Raw genomic sequence first — 18011 nt, 5'->3', positions numbered from 1 at the left:
TTTCTGAATTAACTATGTCACTCTTCATATTTAATGAAGAATTCCACCATATTATGGTCACTGTTACCCAAGGGGCCTCTCACGACAAGATTGCTAATTAACCCTTCCTCATTGCTCAAAACCCAGTCTAGAATAGCCTGCTCTCTAGTTGGTTCCTCGACATGTTGGTTCAAAAAACCATCCCGCATACATTCCAAGAAATCCTCTTCCTCAGCACCTTTACCAATTTGGTTCACCCAATCTCCATGTAGATTGAAGTCACCCATTATAACTGCTGTTCCTTTATTGCACACATTTCTAATTTCCTGTGTAATACCATCTCCGACCTCACTACTACTGTTAGGTGGCCTGTACACAACTCCCACCAGCGTTTTCTGCCCCTTAGTGTTATGCAGCTCTACCCATATCGATTCCACATCTTCCTGGCTTATGTCCTTCCTTTCTATTGCGTTAATCTCATCTTTAACCAGCAATGCCACCCCACCTCCCCTTCCATCATGTCTATCCCTCCTGAATATTGAATATCCCTGAACGTTGAGCTCCCATCCTTGGTCACCCTGGAGCCATGTCTCTGTGATCCCAACTATATCATAATCATTAATAACAATCTGCACTTTTAATTCATCCACCTTGTTACAAATGCTCCTTGCGTTGACACACAAAGCCTTCAGGCGCTCTTTTACAACTCTCTTAGCCCTTATACAATTATGTTGAAAAGTGGCCCTTTATGAAGTTTGCCCTGGATTTGTCGGCCTGCCACTTTTACTTTTCTCCTTACTACTTTTTGCTTCTACTCTCACTTTACACCCCTCTGTCTCTCTGCACTGGTTCCCATCCCCCTGTTGTGAACTAACCTCCTCTCGCTTAGCCTCTTTAATTTGATTCCCACCCCCCAACCATTCTAGTTTAAAGTCACCTCAGTAGCCCTCGCTAATCTCCCTGCCAGGATATTGGTCCCCCTAGGATTCAAGTGTAACCCGTCCTTTTTGTACAGGTCACGCCTGCACCTAAAGAGGTCCCAATGATCCAAAAACTTGAATCCTTGCCTCCTGCTCCAATCCCTCAGCCACGCATTTATCCTCCACCTCATTGCATTCCTACTCTCACTGTCGCGTGGCACAGGCAGTAATCCCGAGATTACTACCTTTGCAGTCCTTTTTCTCAACTCCCTTCCTAGCTCCCTATATTCTCCTTTCAGGACCTCTTCCCTTTTCCTACCTACGTCATTGGTACCTATATGTACCAGGACCTCTGGCTCCTCACCCTCCTACTTCAGGATATCTTGAACACGATCAGAAATATCCCGGACCCTGGCACCAGGGAGGCAAACTACCATCCGGGTCTCTGGACTGCGTCCACAGAATCGCCTATCTGACCCCCTTACTATCGAGTCCCCTATTACAACTGCCCTCCTCTTCCTTTCCCTACCCTTCTGAGCTGCAGGGCCAGACTCTGTGCCGGAGGCACGGCCACTGTCGCTTCCCCCGGGTAAGCTGTCCCCCCCAACAGTACTCAAACAGGAGTACCTGTTGTCAAGAGGCACAGCCACCGGGGTACTCTTTATTACCTGACTCTTCCCCTTCCCCCTCTTAACCGTGACCCACTTGTCTGCCTCCTTACAATCTATGAGGTTACTGTTTCTGCCCTGTAAGGTCTTGTTTAAACATACGATAAGTATTCCACTGAAAACTGCGGACACTTTTTTTTCACCAAGGAACTCATGGGTAGAATTATTTCTGAAAATAATAAGCGCGGGATATACAAATAAATTACTGACAAAAAATGTTGTCACTTGGAGCCAGGGACTTCTTTATCGGTGACTTCATATGCGGGAATAAACACTTTTCACAACCTACCTTAATGTATAATATATCCAAACACGTATACTTTAAAGTTACTAGGTTAAAAAAGGCCCTGAAGCAAGACACGGTGATCTTTGGAGAAGAAAGTATGGCGATAATGGATACGAAAACCCTTGATTGAATACGTTGACCCGGTGCAGTCTGATTTGCGACTGACCCTGAAGTGAGGCTGTGTCGGAGAAGCTTAAGCAATGAATTTACCAGACGCGCCGAATTCAAACGGTGTGTTGGAAAGATATTATAAATAGGAGGGAAACGATTGACTGCAGTGAAGGTTGCTGCTTGGATATTTCATCGGTTCAGTTACCATAAACCCTTGGGGCTCTCCTTCTCACAGTTTTCAGTCGGTGGCCCCCTTCAAATGTGCCAGGGCCCCCAAGGGGGTCATATGGCGCCCGTTGTGAATGGCTGCTCTACATCATGCCTATCTACACTAATCTTATTTGTCTGCATTAATTGCATATCCCTCAATGCCCTGTTCATTCTAAGGTTCATTTATTATCAATGTGTATATGCAGAATGCAACTCTGAGATTTGTCTTCTCCAGATAGACATGAAATACAGAAAAATCGTGCAGTCAGTGAAAAAAAGCCATCAACCCCCCTCCACCTGCCACACAAAAAGTAAAGGAAACAAAAGCTTGCAAACCCCCAAACCCCCGCAACCCCACCCTTGGACAAAAACTAACAGATTGCCCAACTGGAAAATGACAGCTGGAACATCAAACCGCAAACCCCAATCCCTTCCCTCACAAAAAAACTAACATATCACCCAGATTGCCCACCCTGAAAAACAGAAACAAGAACATCAGGCCCCAAATCCCCACCCCCCACACACAAAAATACTAATCTATTGCCCACATAGAGAAATGGCAACAAGAACATCGAAGCCCAAACCCCCAGCTCCCCCACTCAAAAAGTTCATATATCGCCCACACAGAGAAACAAGAACATCAGATTGCAAATCCCCCAGCCCCCCACATAAAAAATCTAATATATCACCCACACAGAGACCATAAGACCAAAAGATATACGAGCAGAAGTAGGCCATTTGGCCCATCAAGTCTGCTCCACCATTCAATCATGGGCTGATCCAATTCTTCCAGTCATCCCCACTCCTCTGCCTTCTCCCCATACCTTTTGATGCCCTGGCTAATCAAGAACCTATCTATCCCTGCCTTAAATGCATCCAATGACTTGGCCTCCACAGCCACTTGTGGCAACAACTTCCACAGATTTACCACCCTCTGGCTAAAGTAATTTCTCTGCATCTCTGTTCTAAATGGAAGTCCTTCGATCCTGAAGTCGTGCCTTCTTGACCTAGACTCCCCTACCATAGGAAATAACTTTGCCATATCTAATCTGTTCAGGCCTTTTAACATGTGGAATGTTTCTATGAGGACCCCCTCATTCTGAACTCCAGGGAATACAGCCCAAGAGCTGCAGAATGTTCCTCTTACGGTAACCCTTTCATTCCTGGAATCATTCTTGTTAATCTTCTCTGAACCCTCTCCAATGGCAGTAAATCCTTTCTAAAATAAGGAGCCCAAAACTGCACACAATACTCCAAATGTGGTCTCATGAGTGCCTTATAGAGCCTTAACATCACATCCCTGCTCTTATATCCTATACCTCTCGAAATGAATGCTAACATTGTATTCGCCTTCTTCACTACCAACTCAATCTGGAGGCTAACCTTTAGGACTCCCAAGTCGCTTTGTATCTCTGCATTTTGAATTCTCTCCCCATAATAGTCTGCCCATTTATTTCTTCCACCAAAGTGCATGACCATACACCTTCCAACATTGTATTTTATTTGCCACTTCTTTGCCCTTTCCCCTAAACTATCTAAGTCTCTCTGCAAGCTCTCTGTTTCCTCAACATTACTCGCTTGTCCACTTATCTTTGTATCATCAGCAAATTTAGCCACAAATCCATTAATCCCATAGACCAAATCATTGACATACATCTTAAAAAGCAGCAGTCCCAACACCGACCCCTGTAGAACTCCACTGGTAACCGGCAGCTAGCCAGAATAGGATCCCTTTATTCCCACTCTCTGTTTTCTGCCATTCAACCAATGCTCCACCCACGCTAGTAATTTCCCTGTAATTCCATGGGTTCTTACCTTGCTAAGCAGCCTCATGTGCAGCACCTTGTCAAAGGCCTTCTGAAAATCCAAGCACACCACATTTATTGCATCTCATTTGTCTACCCAGCTTGTAATGTCCTCAAAAATTTGCAGAAGGTTAGTCAGGCAGGATTTTCCTTTCAGGAAACCATGCTGCCTTTGGCCTATCTTGTCATGTGCCTCCAGATACTCTGTAATCTCATCCCTAACAATCGATTCCAACAACTTCCCAACTACTGGTGTCAGGCTAACAAGTCTGTAGTTTCCTTTCTGCTGCCTCCCACCCTTCTTAAATAGTGGGGTAACATTTGTAATTTTCCAGTCATCTGGTATGATGCCAAAATCTATCGATTCTTGAAAGATCATCGCTAATGCCTCCACAATCTCTCCAGCTACTTATTTCAGAAACCGAGGGTGCATTCCATCAGAGAAACAGCGAAAAGAATATCTGACCCCAAACCCCCAGCACACCAATCAGCAACAAGATATAATGTACAAAAACACAGGGAGAAGAACATGGAGCTGAAAGTACCTGTACACTACTACCATCTCTACTCAGGCCTAGTGGGCCGGGGTCGGGCAAAACAAGCAAGGTACCTGTACAGATGACTCTGAAATATTGTTACTACCCTGCCTCCACCTGCTTTACTGGCAGCTCCTTCCAAGTACCAAGCTCTTTGTGTAAAAAATTTATCCCTCAAATCCCCTTTAGATCTTCTCCATTTCACCTTAAATCTAGGCAGCCTCCACCATAAGAAACACTTTGGCTATCTCTCCTATCTGTTGGCATTGTGCTGAGGTGCGTGCTTTTCAGATTTCAGAAGCTTTTTTAACATAATCATTATCACTTACAAGGTTAGGCCACTTATGTGAAGCATATATCTATAAATAGATCTAGCCTACAATCTTGCTGATTCTCAAGAATATCACAATATATGACAAATATCACCATCCTGTTATTTCATTCAGTTCCAACCTGGCTCGAAGTTAAAGCTAAAACTAATTGCTGGCTTCTGAAGTGAATTCTGCATCAGCAGACCTTCCACTTAAGTCAATGATAAATTAAATGTCTTTTTTTGCATTTACTGCATGATGGAATCTAAGACATTGACATTGATCATAATTATAATACAATATCGGGGAATAGTTGCACACTTGTTTGAAGTTGTCTTTCCCGGGTATAAATTCTCATTGCTGCCCAAGTTATTGAACCACATGAGTCAATAACTATCAACCTCACTGATTATAATTCATAAGGACAATAAACTGTGGCTGGTAGACTCAGTAGAAAATAAAGTGTTGAGTTATTCAGGTGTGATGGATATTCACTTCTTGGTAATGTTTGCTTTCCTTCCTTTCTAAATACAGCTGCCACTTGAAAGATCATAAATAGATGTAAGTAATTTTCCAACTAACAGTTTACTTAGTTTGTGGTCATAAAAGGAAGTCAGTCATCAGCTCTTAAAAAGTACATGGACAGCAGTAATCAGCATGAAGTTAAAAAACACAGCTTTGCAAACAAGTTGTGTATTTTGCAGACACTCTGTGTAGAAGCAGATACTAGCTTATTGCACCTGCTTTATTGTTTCTCAAGGCATAGTATATGAAAAAGGGTTGTTTAATTTGAGTTGTTTCAAAGAGACCAGCTGACTCTTAAGTTGCTTAGTTCAAGGAAGCTCGCAGACAGATCATAACATCGTTTAGCATATTAAATAAACTGTGCATTTATAGTTTGAAGGCTTTATGTTCTCAGGGAGGTTCACTTTACAGCATTGAGAAATATGAACATTAAGCTGTGCTCTGTGTCTCCAGAAATGCTTTCAGTCTGTTTGTAATGAACAGATATCTAAAGAAATATCATATGTATTCTATTGCCTGCTACAGACCTCCATGAGAATCGCTATAGGAAGAGGTGAACAAGAAAACCAAAAAAAGGAGAAAATGCACTGGAATTTGGGAGCAACTTAGGCTGAAGCCCTTCAGGCCAGTTCTCCCTTCATTCTTGCTGGCATATGTCCATTCACTTGAAAATACCTGGACTACTTGCCTCTGAGACTGAACCAGTGAAAGAAAAACATCTGTGCACTCATTAATATGGATTTCACAGCTTCGTGGATCCATCCCAGACACGGCTATCCAGCTGGAGGGGTTCAGTGTGTTTCAGGCTGACAGGAATCCAGGAATCTCAGGCAAGACTCATGGTGGCGGTATCTGTATTTATATAAATAAGAACTGGTGCACAGACACTTTAGCGCTGGCATCTCACTGTTCACTGATAATTGAGTTCACACTTGTGAAGTGCAGACATTTTATGTACTGATGGAGTTCACTATAATTGTGTTGGTAGCTGTATATGTTTGTCCTCCTCTTCGAATGCCGAGCTCCACAGTGCCATTAGAGACTTTCAAACCAAACATCCTAATGGTATTTTCGTTACTGCAGGCAACTTTAACCTAAAGACCGCCCTGCCTAAATTCCACCAGCATGTTGATTTTGCTACCAGATGTGAAAACACACCAGACCTGGTTTAGACTAACATGCCAAGTGTAGATAAAGCAGCCCCTCGACCCCACATTGGACTCTCAGATCACTTACCTGTCATGTTAATTCCAGCATACAAACCACTGATCAAATGGATCAAACCAGTTGTAAAGGTGGTGAAAACCTGGTCTGAGGATACAATCTCAGCACTGCAGGACTGCCTTGATAATACGAACTGGAGAATGTTCAGGGAGGTTGGTACCAATGGTAACCATGTTGTCATGGAGGAATATGTGGATTCTGTGACCAACTACCTAGAGAGGCGTACTCAGGACGTTGCCATCATGTAACTCATCTGGCTGAGGGCAAATCAGAAGCCATGGCTTACTGCATAGATCTGTGTACAGCTGAGGGATCGGGATGCTCCCTTTAGATTGGGAGAAGCGACAGCTCTCCGGGAAGCAAGAGCTGCACTTTCCCGCTCCATCAGGAAGGTGAAATGGGAAGCACTCTCAGCGAATTTACAGCCACTGTTACGATACCAGAGACACAAGGTGCATGTGGCAGGGAATTCAGAGGATTATAGACTACAAATCTACCCTGCACATCAGTGACCAGGATGCTTCACTCCCTGAGAGACCGAATGTCTTCTACGCCTGGTTTGCTGCACAGAACAAAGTGCTGGCAAGGAGAGCACCCCTCCCCCAGGGGAGCAGACACTCCGTCTGGCTGAAGCTGAGGAGCTGTGGAGCCCGATAATATACTAGGTTGGCTTTTGAAAAAAAGCACAGCACAAAACCCTGTAATAAAGTACTGTATAACTTATATTTTCTTGAAGAAGTTTGAGGGTCTTCTAAGGACAGAAGCAAACATCTCTTGTCAGTTGTTTTGTGACAGTGATGTTACTAATATACATCATCTAACCTCCGATAGTTTTAACTACATGTGGATGTGGTCGCTAAATAGGGCAGCATTTTCTCTTTCTGCTTCCATATACTCACGCATTTCTTTGGCTACATTAGCATTTATTCCCTTTTCATTTTTTTGCCCTTGAGGACGTGCTGATAAACGACAACCATGAACTGCTTCAGTCCTTCTGGAGAAGGTGGTGCTGCTGGATGGGATTCCAGAATTTAGACATCGTGACAATGAAGCAGCAGCAACGTATTTTCATGACAGATCAGTGTGTGTCTAAGAGAGGTGATTAGAAGAGGCAATGCTCCCCCTGTATTTACTGATCTTGTGCTGTTGAGTAATGGGGTTTTGGGAGTTTATGTAGTTCATTTTGTGGGCAGTGTACTATAGAGTGTCTTGCTGGTGGAGAAATTAAATCCTTCTATTAATGACCATAAACACACTGATATTTTTCCTTAAATGCTGGTAAAAAGTACAGAATTATTGGAGGTACTCCCCAAGAGGTGCAGTTTAGGGATGTAATGCCCTGGTAAAGGTGTCATTGCTAATGTAATGGTCTTTCTGTGGAAGCAGTGTTTGGGTTATGGTTAGAGATAACGGGTACTTTGGAATGTGAGCCATCCAATCAGGGGAGTAGGGTTTTCTTTGTGTGCCTGATACCGGTGGGAGCTGGGGTCTTTGTTCGGCGGGACATGAAGAGAGAAGACGCTGGAGAGAACTGGTCGTAGGACTTGACCCGGAGGGGGAATATGATTTTATGGAGAAAGGTGCGGAGGTCTATTGAGGATCAGTGAATATGACTTTTGGAAGAGATAAGCACCAAATTGTGCACATTTTACTATTTAATTATAATGGGTCCTTTTGTTTTTTTTTCTTTATTTTCTTTACTAATCCTTTAGTTAATTTAGCAATCATAAATATAATTCCTTTAATTATATGCAATGTGCTGGTTGTTAGTTCTTGGCACCGAGTTGTAACAGGGTAGCAAATTGCATGGGATCTGCACAAACCGGGGCTTGCGGTGGGAGAGCCGTCCCAATTTCATGGATTTGGCGGGACCGGAGTGTGTATTCCTTAGACTTATCCCAAAGGCATACCCCAAGGAAACTGGGGTATGCCATTGCAATCCCCATAGATATCATAGAGGTCACAGAGGATGGCAGCATTAATATCTAATCCAAGCCAGCCTGGTTTTCTGCCTAATCCCGTTTACCTGCATCCAGTCTATAGCCCTCTTTTCTTTCTTGCTTTTCAAATCTTTTTATTGTTATATTATACAGGAAAAATAATATGAGTACATTGAAGTAACAACACTTACAATGCCTCAAAAACAAAACATTATCTTAAAGACTGAAAAAAAATTTTGAGATAACAAAAAAAACTAAGCAGAAAAGTGACAAAAAAAACCCATTATGTGTACAAACCCGGAGTCATGAGTCATACAAAAAGCTTCTAAAAATAAACATCAAATCGCCAGCAAGAAAAGAAAATATACTAAAAGATTTACAATTAGATCGTGGAAAAATTATATCAATTAACTCAAATGATAATAACGAGCAAATGAGCCCTGTCTTTTCTCAAAATCAAATAGCCCTCTATACCTCTCTCAACCATGTACCTATCTAAACTTCTCCTAAATGTTAATGTTATGCATATTAACAGGAGATTCTGCAGATGTTGGAAATCCAGAGCAACACACACAAAATTCTGGAGGAACTCCGCACTCCCCTGCCCCCACCTTCTTAGTCTGTCTTCTTCCCATTGCATTCCAGTCCTGATGAAGAGTCTTGCCTAAAATGTCAACTGTTTATTTCTCTCCATAGCTACTGTGTGAACTGCTGAGTTCCTCCAGAATTTTGTGTGTGTTCCCCTTAAATATTTCTCCTTTCACTCTAAAACCTCTAGACCTGGTCTCATCCAGCCTAAGGGAAAAAAAAGCCAGCATGCATTCACCTTATCTATATACTTCATAATTTTGTATACCTCTGTAAAATTTCCCCTCATTCACCTGCACTCCAGGGAATAAAGTCTTATTCCAATCAACCTTTCACTCTAACTCAAGTCCTCAAGACCCAGCAACATCTGTATAAATTTTCTCTGCAGTCTACAAGCTTAGTGCTATATTTCCTGTAGGTAGGTGAACCAGAACAGCACACAAAACTCTAAGTTTGGCCTCACCAACATCTTCTACAACCTCAACATAACATCTCCTCTGCTCAGCGAATGATGAAGGTCTATGGGCCAAAAGCACTATTTGCTACCCTGTCTGCCTGTGATGCTATTTTCAAGGAATATAGATCTGTATTCCCAGGTCCGTTTACTCTACCACACACATCAGTGCCCTATCGTTCACTCTACGTGTGCCGTTTTGTCTGCATTCATTTTTACCTGCCATTTTTCAGTCCAATTTGCCAGGTGGTGCAGATCACCTCGCCAGTTTTGATAGTCTCCCTCACTGTCCGATGTTGGTGGCATCCGCAAATTTGCTGACCAAGTTTACCACATTCTTATCTAAATCATTGATATAAATGACAAACATCAACCGAGCCAGCACCAATCCTTGTGGCACACCATTATTCAAAAGCCTCCAATCAGAGAGGCAACCATATACTACCACTCTCTGGTTTCTCCTATTAAGCCATTGCTGAATCCAATTGACTGCTTCATCTTGAATGCCAAGTGGCTTAACCTTCTTGATCAGCCGTCTAATGTGGGACTTTGTCAACGGTCTTCCTAAAGTCCATGTAGACAACAACCACCACCTTCGCTTCATTAATCTTCTTGGTAACCTTCCTGAAAATCTTTATAAGCTTGATTAGACATGAACTGCCACACACAAAGCCATGTTAACTATCACTAATCAGGCCCTGTCTATCCAATAGAGTACTCTGTCCCTTAGAATACCATCCAATACTGTATCCACAACTGACATAAGTCACGGGCCTATAATTTTTTGGTTTATTCTTAGATATTTCTTTGAACAATGCAACAACATTAGCTAACATCCAATCCCCCGGCACCTCACCCATGCCTGAGGACCTTTTAAATACCTCTGCCCAGGCCCCTGGAATTTTGAACTAGCCTCCCACAAGGCCCAAGGAGAAAACTCATCAAGATTTGAGAATATATCCAGTCTAATTCACCTCAAGAGAGCAGACCTCTGTTTCCGTAATACGGATATTGTTCTATGATCTCCATTCTTTTTTCCTCAGTTCTGTGGACTCTGTGTGTGTCTCCCAAGTAAATACTGACACAAAAACATCATTTAATGTCGCCTCCATCTCTTTCAGCTCCATGCATACCATGCCACGCTGATCTTCAAGAGGAGCAATTTTGTCCCTTGTGGTAATTTGTTCTTAATATACTGGAGCTACAGAAGCCCTTGGGATTCTGTTTCACCTTCCACTCCATGTCCTCTTTTAGCCCTCCTGATTTCTCTCTTAAATGTTTTCTTGCAGCTCTTGTACTCGAGTGCCTCATTTGATTCCTGATATGCACCTGACTTGTTCATTCTGTATGGAGGAAAGACCTTGACAAGTTGGGAGGTGAATCACTCATTGCAGAGTGATGCCAAATGTCAGAGTCACAGAATGCTATGGCACAGAAACGGCACCCTTCAGCCCATCCAGTCTATCCTAATCCCAACCTAGGCCCATCTATCTGTACCCAGACCATATCCCTCCAAAGCCCTCTCGTCCATGTACCTATCCAAACTTCTCTCCACTTTTACAGCTGAAACCATATCTACCAGTTCTACCGGCGGCTCGTCCACATTTTGCACACCCTCTGAGTGAAGAGGGAGGCATGGTGAGTAGAGAAATTGTCTCACACCACCAGAGATCTGGGTTCAGTTGCGACCTTAGGTGCTACCTGTGCGCAGCTTTCAGGCTCTCCCTAGGATCGTGAGAGTTTCCTCTGGATGCCCCAGTTAAGTTACCTCCCATATCCCAAAAGACTCACAGGTTGGTGGGTTAATTGGCCATGAAAAACTGCTGCTCATGGGAAGGTGAGTTGCGGAGCCTAGAGGGAATTGGATGAGGGAAGAATGCAAATTGAGATTACTGGTTGATGGTTGGTGTGGACTCTCTGGCCTGTCTTATGCTTTATGGCTCTGCTCTAGCTTGTGGCGATGTCAGACTGTTGCAGACTGAGGAATCAGCAAAGGTCATGCCATGTACTGGTGTCAAGAGAAAGTGAATTAATATAAAAAAAAGTTGCATAAAACATCTGTTGGGCCATTGTCTACAGTTCAGATCACTACAGCACTAGAATGGTGTGATAACATTGTAGAAGGGAAAGAGAGATTTAGAAGAATATTGTAGGACTGAAAAGTGAGATTTGAGTAGTTTTTGTTGTGAAAAAGAGATCTCAATGGAAGTTTAGCTGAAGTGTGTAAAATCATGAGAGGTCCTGACAGGAAAAAGGTCATTTTACCTTCAGTAGAATGGGATAGTGAAGAGGATAAATATTAAAGTTAGTTCCTAGGAAAGTTAGAGCAGATCAGTGGAAACTATTGTAGTAGGCATTTGGTCCATAATGACAAACAAGGAAGCTCGCTAACTCAACAACCGTTTTACTGTGATAAACACAAAACAGACCAGGCACGATGACCCGGAGAGTGAACCCAGCCAGTCTCATATAGACGAGGGAGGTCACCATCATAGACCCTGGTTACAGATAGAGTAATCCACAAATACACAAGCAAATAACTGTATAACCCAAGCGAAAATGTAACAATAAATAAACTGGAACTTCCAACCATAATCCCACAAAAGCATTTTAATACAAGAACAATAAACAGAGCTAGTTGTTAGAAATGCAAGGGCAGGTTGTCAACCATGCCACCTCCCCCCCCCCACCCCAGAGTGTCACACTGCCCCCACCCAAGGGGTCAGCCATCCTTGGCAACCCCAGAGTCCATATCAAAGTCTAAAAGTCCCGGTGGGTGTTGACTCTGCCGCCTGTTTGTGTGAGGCCAGAGGCAGGGCAGCTGGAGTGTCACTTCCTTCCCAGTCTTGCTGGGTTAGTGGTGGCCCAGGGTGCCAGTCGGTCCCGATGCAGCACAACTGCCTTCCGCCGCTCTGAAAACCGCACCCGATATACCACATTGGAGGTGCAGTTGAGCAACTCTCCCGACATGTCCTAGTGGTTTTCCAGCTTGGAGGATAGCCCCTGCTTCTGGGAGAGGCAGCAGACCCATACTGGGGCCCAGTGGTGCAGTGCTAGCTGGAGCGCACTGGAGCACGTCCAGCACATCTTTAAGAAAAAAGCCGAAATAAACAAGCTAATTAATTAGGTGCCACCCTGGGTGATTTGAGTATCTCAGAAGCTGCTGATCTCCTCGGATTTTTGCACACAACAGACTCTGGAATTTACAAAGAATGGTGCCAAAGACAAAAAAAATCCAGCGAGTGGATTTAACAAGATGTTTTCTCTCACAGAACGGGTTTATTATAACAATATGATATTCTCATTCCCCATTTTTGACCTCTCATTTTCAACATCCTGTATATCCAGTTCAATCCAAACATCGTTTCAAAGAGTCCTGTCATGTCATGTTGAAACTGGGCAAATATTAAGACACCAAGTGGGGCAATCTTAAGAAGGAGGTTACCTGGAGAATGACAAGTAACTAACCAAAGTCTTGAGTAACTAACCAAGGAGATGAATTATTGCTGAGGAAGAGGAAACAGCAGGAGAAACTGTCATACCTGGAAGGATGCAAACACGAGGAAATCTGCAGATGCTGGAAATTCAAGCAACACACACAAAATGCTGGTGAACGCAGAAGGCCAGGCAATATCTATAGGAACAGGTACAGTCAACATTTTGGGCCAAGACATCGACTGTACCTCTTCCTATAGATGCTGCCTGGCCTGCTGAATTCCACCAGTATTTTGTGTGTGATATCTGGAAGAATATTCAGGCAAGGTTAAGTGCAAAAAAATGCATCAGTATTATGAATAATTCTTGCAATTAAAATGGTTTCCAAAATGCTGTTTTAAAATTTTGTATTAATTTGCAGCCAGTTCCTGTGTAAAGCTAAATTAGAGACAGCAAGTAGTGATTCTGTACCTAAACATTAAAAGTTAACTAATTTCCAGCCGCCTCATTGTGCATCAGATATCAGTTTTAGGCAGAAGGCCTTCTTACTGCTTCAATATTGGTGAAACACCACAGACTGAAGTGAGCTAAGTTAGGATGAAAAGGAGCAGAAATGGATCAGAAAGAAGGTCTGTGAAGGAACATAGATAAGATTTCTTCTACTGGACATGAAGGGTCAGAGTTTGGTGGGGAAAACTTTCAGACATGAGGGGGCCTCAGGTCTGAAGTTCGGTGTAATTTATTATCAAAGTACGTAATGTATATGTGACCATTTACAACCCTGAAATTCATTTCCTTGTAGGAATACTCAATAAATCCAACAATCATTATAGAATCAATGAAAGACCAGACCAACAGTGGACAACCAATGTGCAAAAGACAACGAGCTGTGTAAATACAAAGCGAGAAAAAAAAAATAATAATAAATAAATATCGAGAACATGAGATGAAGAATCCTTGAAATTGAGACTGTAGGTTATGGGATCAGTTCAGTGATGGGGCAAGTGAAGTTATCTCCTCTGGTTGAGGAGTCATGATTGAGGCTTGAGGTGACCTGAGGAGGCGGTAGAAGTAAAGGAATCTGATCAAGATCCATCTCCCTGACCTACCTGAGGAAAAGCAAATCGTGCCAAGGGACGGTAAAATCATACTTTTTCATGCCACTTACACAAATTATTTCTTTACAACTGTGCATTCAGGTAGTACTAAGGAAGAGCAATAAAAGAATGCAGAATAAAGTCTTGCAGTTTCGGAGGAAGTGCCGTGCAGGCAGGCAGTGCAATGTCATAATGGGGTGGATTGTGAGGTTAAGAGACCATCATATCACTCTAGTGAATCATGAGCTAGTCTAATAACAGCGGGGTAGAAGCTGTCCTTGAGCCTGCTAGTATGTGCTTTTGGGTTTTTTATCTCTGATTTGATGGAAGGAGGGTAAAGAGAAGATATCTGAGGTCAGTGAGGTCTCTGATTATGCTGACTGCTTTACTGAGGCAGTGTGAGCTGTAGAAAATGTCCAACGCTGGAAATGGGAAATGACTCTAACACTCCGCAGGGCAGAAGATGCTGCAGAAACAACTTCTAACGGAAGTCATCAACCTGAAACACTTTTCACATTAATGTCTTTCATTAGAACTGATTGAGGCTGCCTTGATGTGGAAATTGTGTTTTACATTGGCATCTGGTCACCTGGCATTGATTTCACCATCTCAAAAGCTTTTTTTCAGAAAGTATTCCCAATACTGGGAATTTTGCAGGAATCCTCAAGGGAAACATCTGCAGACTGCCCAGAGAGTTAACACATGGACCTCAGCTGCCAAGAAAAGTGGTGATGTCATCCATATCACAGTGATGAAGAGGATGGTGATCACATCATTATAAATTTCCAGACATTTATGGTCTCGTCATCTTTCAAATGCTGGAATTTAGCGAAAAGCAAAATAACTTACACATCTTCTTCATCTGCAGATGTTGGAAATCCAAGCAGCACACACAAAATGCTTATACAAGTTTGTGAAGTGTTTGTGAGTAATTATTACTGAATGAGAAAATGAAGGATCAACTCACCCAAATGTGCAACTGAAACAATATTGCCCATAATAAGATAAAGACAGAATTACCTTCCTTGTACAAATCGATCATCCAGCAGTCATTCATTATCTGTGATAAGATCTTACAGCTTGTGGGAAATGCCATGTCATGAACTAGTATTCTTCTACTGTGGCAGCAAAGGATTCTTGACACCAAGTTCAGCAGCTTGTTGTTAGAATAATGGATTGTGAGATATGTATGAAACAGAGAATAACAGCAGGTGGTTTTTGTAGACTGAAGGGTTAAGAATAATGGCAGATATGCAGATTAGATGGAGGAGATTTAAAACAGAAAGAAATCTTCCCCCACAGTTGGCAGGAACAACTTCACTATTGGAGACTAGATTGAACACCTTATTTTATTTCATGAATCATATTTCGTCTTAACATAGACAGGGGCCATTGAGCCCATTAAGTTTACACTGTCCCTCAGTGGATTTTCATTAATCCATTGACCTTCCTATGAATCTGTAACCTATTCTCTCTCACACCAAACCAGGTTTAATTTATGGTAGGCTACTTATCATGCAATTTCTTTCTCCTCCTCCACTCAATCCATCTGCCCGTCACCCACAGACTCCTCCCACTAAGTCCACTTCCCCTCCTGATCTCATCTGTCTTCCTCGCCTCCCATATCTGGTTCAATGTTCCACCTTCCTTGCATAAAATTCCACAATCTACAGCGTTTTGTTGTTTCTACCTGTCACCACCGAGCTTCTGTCGTCGTTTCTACTTTTCACTCCTCCCTCTGCCTGCTGCTCCTCCTCACCTGAATTCACCTGTAGCTTGCCAAATGTTGCCTCCCCTCTTTACACTGACGATCTCCCCTCTATTTTTCTTCAGTCCAGGTGATGGGACTTAACCTGAAACATTCACTCCTTCTACAGATGTTTTTTGACCTGATCAGTCATTTTTTTTTTTGCTTTGAATCCCAGCACCTTCTATCACTTACCCAACAACCACCACATCTTCAGGATGTGGGAGAAATCCAGAGCGTCTGTGGAGCTTGAATGCTATTATTGACTCATTCGTTCAAGTCGTGTTTCCATGGTATAGCTCACTGGCATTCTGCTTGTGAGAAAATAAGAAAAGCATGTTCTCTTGTGAGGACTCTGGTTTTGGTGCTGCAGGAAGCAGTGACTAAAGGCACTAAGATGCACCCTTATCATAAGTGGATGAATTACTGTAAAGTGTATCAAGTCCATGTTATTTTCTATGCTTGGCTTTTGATCCAGTAAATCTGACCCATGCCTTTTGGATAATCACAAGGTTGAGAATCATAGAATGCCTCTTAGTCTGCTTAGCATGGATGGAAACCCAGACACACTCCATCAGCGATAAGCAAAGCTGCTATATTAGAATAGGTTTAGTATCTGATTTAAGTACAGATACCATCTCATTTGGAAGAAAATGAGCTGAAAGTTACTGACTGATACACTGCATTACAACTCTATTAAAAAGCAAAGTATTCTTACCTCCGGAGACTCAGCTTCTAATTCAGTTCTGGGAAGAGGATGAAGGCTATTCTCTAATCGTTGATAAAGGTTATATCTTAAATAAGTTCTATCAGTCTTTAGCCTATTCTTCACTGATGTGGTTCTACTACTTAAAGTCAACTCAATATCATGTGAAATGAATCAATTTTTGTGCAAGATCTATTGGATAATTTCAAGACAAATGTCACGTGATCAGCAACATTGAATTATCAATTGAGGCAGGTTTTATAAAAACAAACAAACATTTATTCAACTCCGCTCAACAATAGCAAAATAAATTTCAAACGACTAACTTAACCGGAAGTTAACTGCTATACGGCAACTCCGGAACAGTTCTTAAAAGGGTAAACGGGAAAACAGTTCTTAGAGTGGTAAATTCTAACCCAGTCTTAAAATGGTAAATTCGAAAGTCTAAGTGATTTACACAGTCAATAAGGAGAGACTTCTCTGGAAATGGATTTCTTCGTAGACATGACGTTACAGCTGGTTCTCCAAAGGATTCACGATGAAGGAAATAAAACAGCTTAAAGGAACTGACCTTTTCCTGGCGAGTGAACACTGCACAACTTCCCCGCTCTTGCAGGAGTTATCTCAGATACAGGTCACCATATTATGAACGAATCCTCACCTCAATAAGGTCGATCCTTCATAAAGCCGCTGAACGACTCCAACTTTATTCTGATCCTTCAGGTTCCCATCTTTTAATAAAGTCTTCTCTCTCCATAGTCATAGTCATAGTCATAGTCATACTTTATTGATCCCGAGGGAAATTGATTTTCATTACATTTGCCCCAACCAAGAATAGAGTATAATTCTCCAATACTACTGTAAAGGAAAAATTATAGATGCAACACACAAACCTGGCAGCAATTGGTGAATCTGCCAGCACCAATCTTTGCACCTTAAAATAGAAAGGAAAACTCCATTTTAAAACTAAATTGCATCATGGCAAATACACAGCATAGCGGAGTAACTGATGAACTAACACAAAGCTAGACTGAAACTAACTGCATCACACCAGGAGTCTCCTTTTATATACCTGTAGAGAACAGGTCATCATGTGACCTCACACTGGTGGGAAAATTACATCAGGTGACCTCCACAAGACCATTACATCATGCTCATAAGACAGTCACAAGATACCCCCGGGGTATGTAACACAAAGAAATCAATTCACTGGGTAGTTCTAATTACAAGGTAGTCAGAGGAGTTGCTGTGGAAGTTAGAAAAGTCTTTCCTCTTGTTTTAGCTCTTACTAGAATTTTGAAAGGAACAGCATCAAGGGAATTGCTTCTGACTCCAGTGATTAGATGTATGGCCACCTTCTTCTTTAAAGCCACAGATCCTATGATCATAACATTGTAACTGTCAACAAATCAAGTAAGTAAATGCAATCTATCAGCAGCTCTGTTGGAGTTATGGTGAATGATTCATTA

The sequence above is a fragment of the Mobula hypostoma genome, chromosome 25 (genome assembly GCF_963921235.1).
Source record: "Mobula hypostoma chromosome 25, sMobHyp1.1, whole genome shotgun sequence".
NCBI lineage: Eukaryota > Metazoa > Chordata > Chondrichthyes > Myliobatiformes > Myliobatidae > Mobula > Mobula hypostoma.
Note: the sequence above shows the minus strand (reverse complement) of the source record.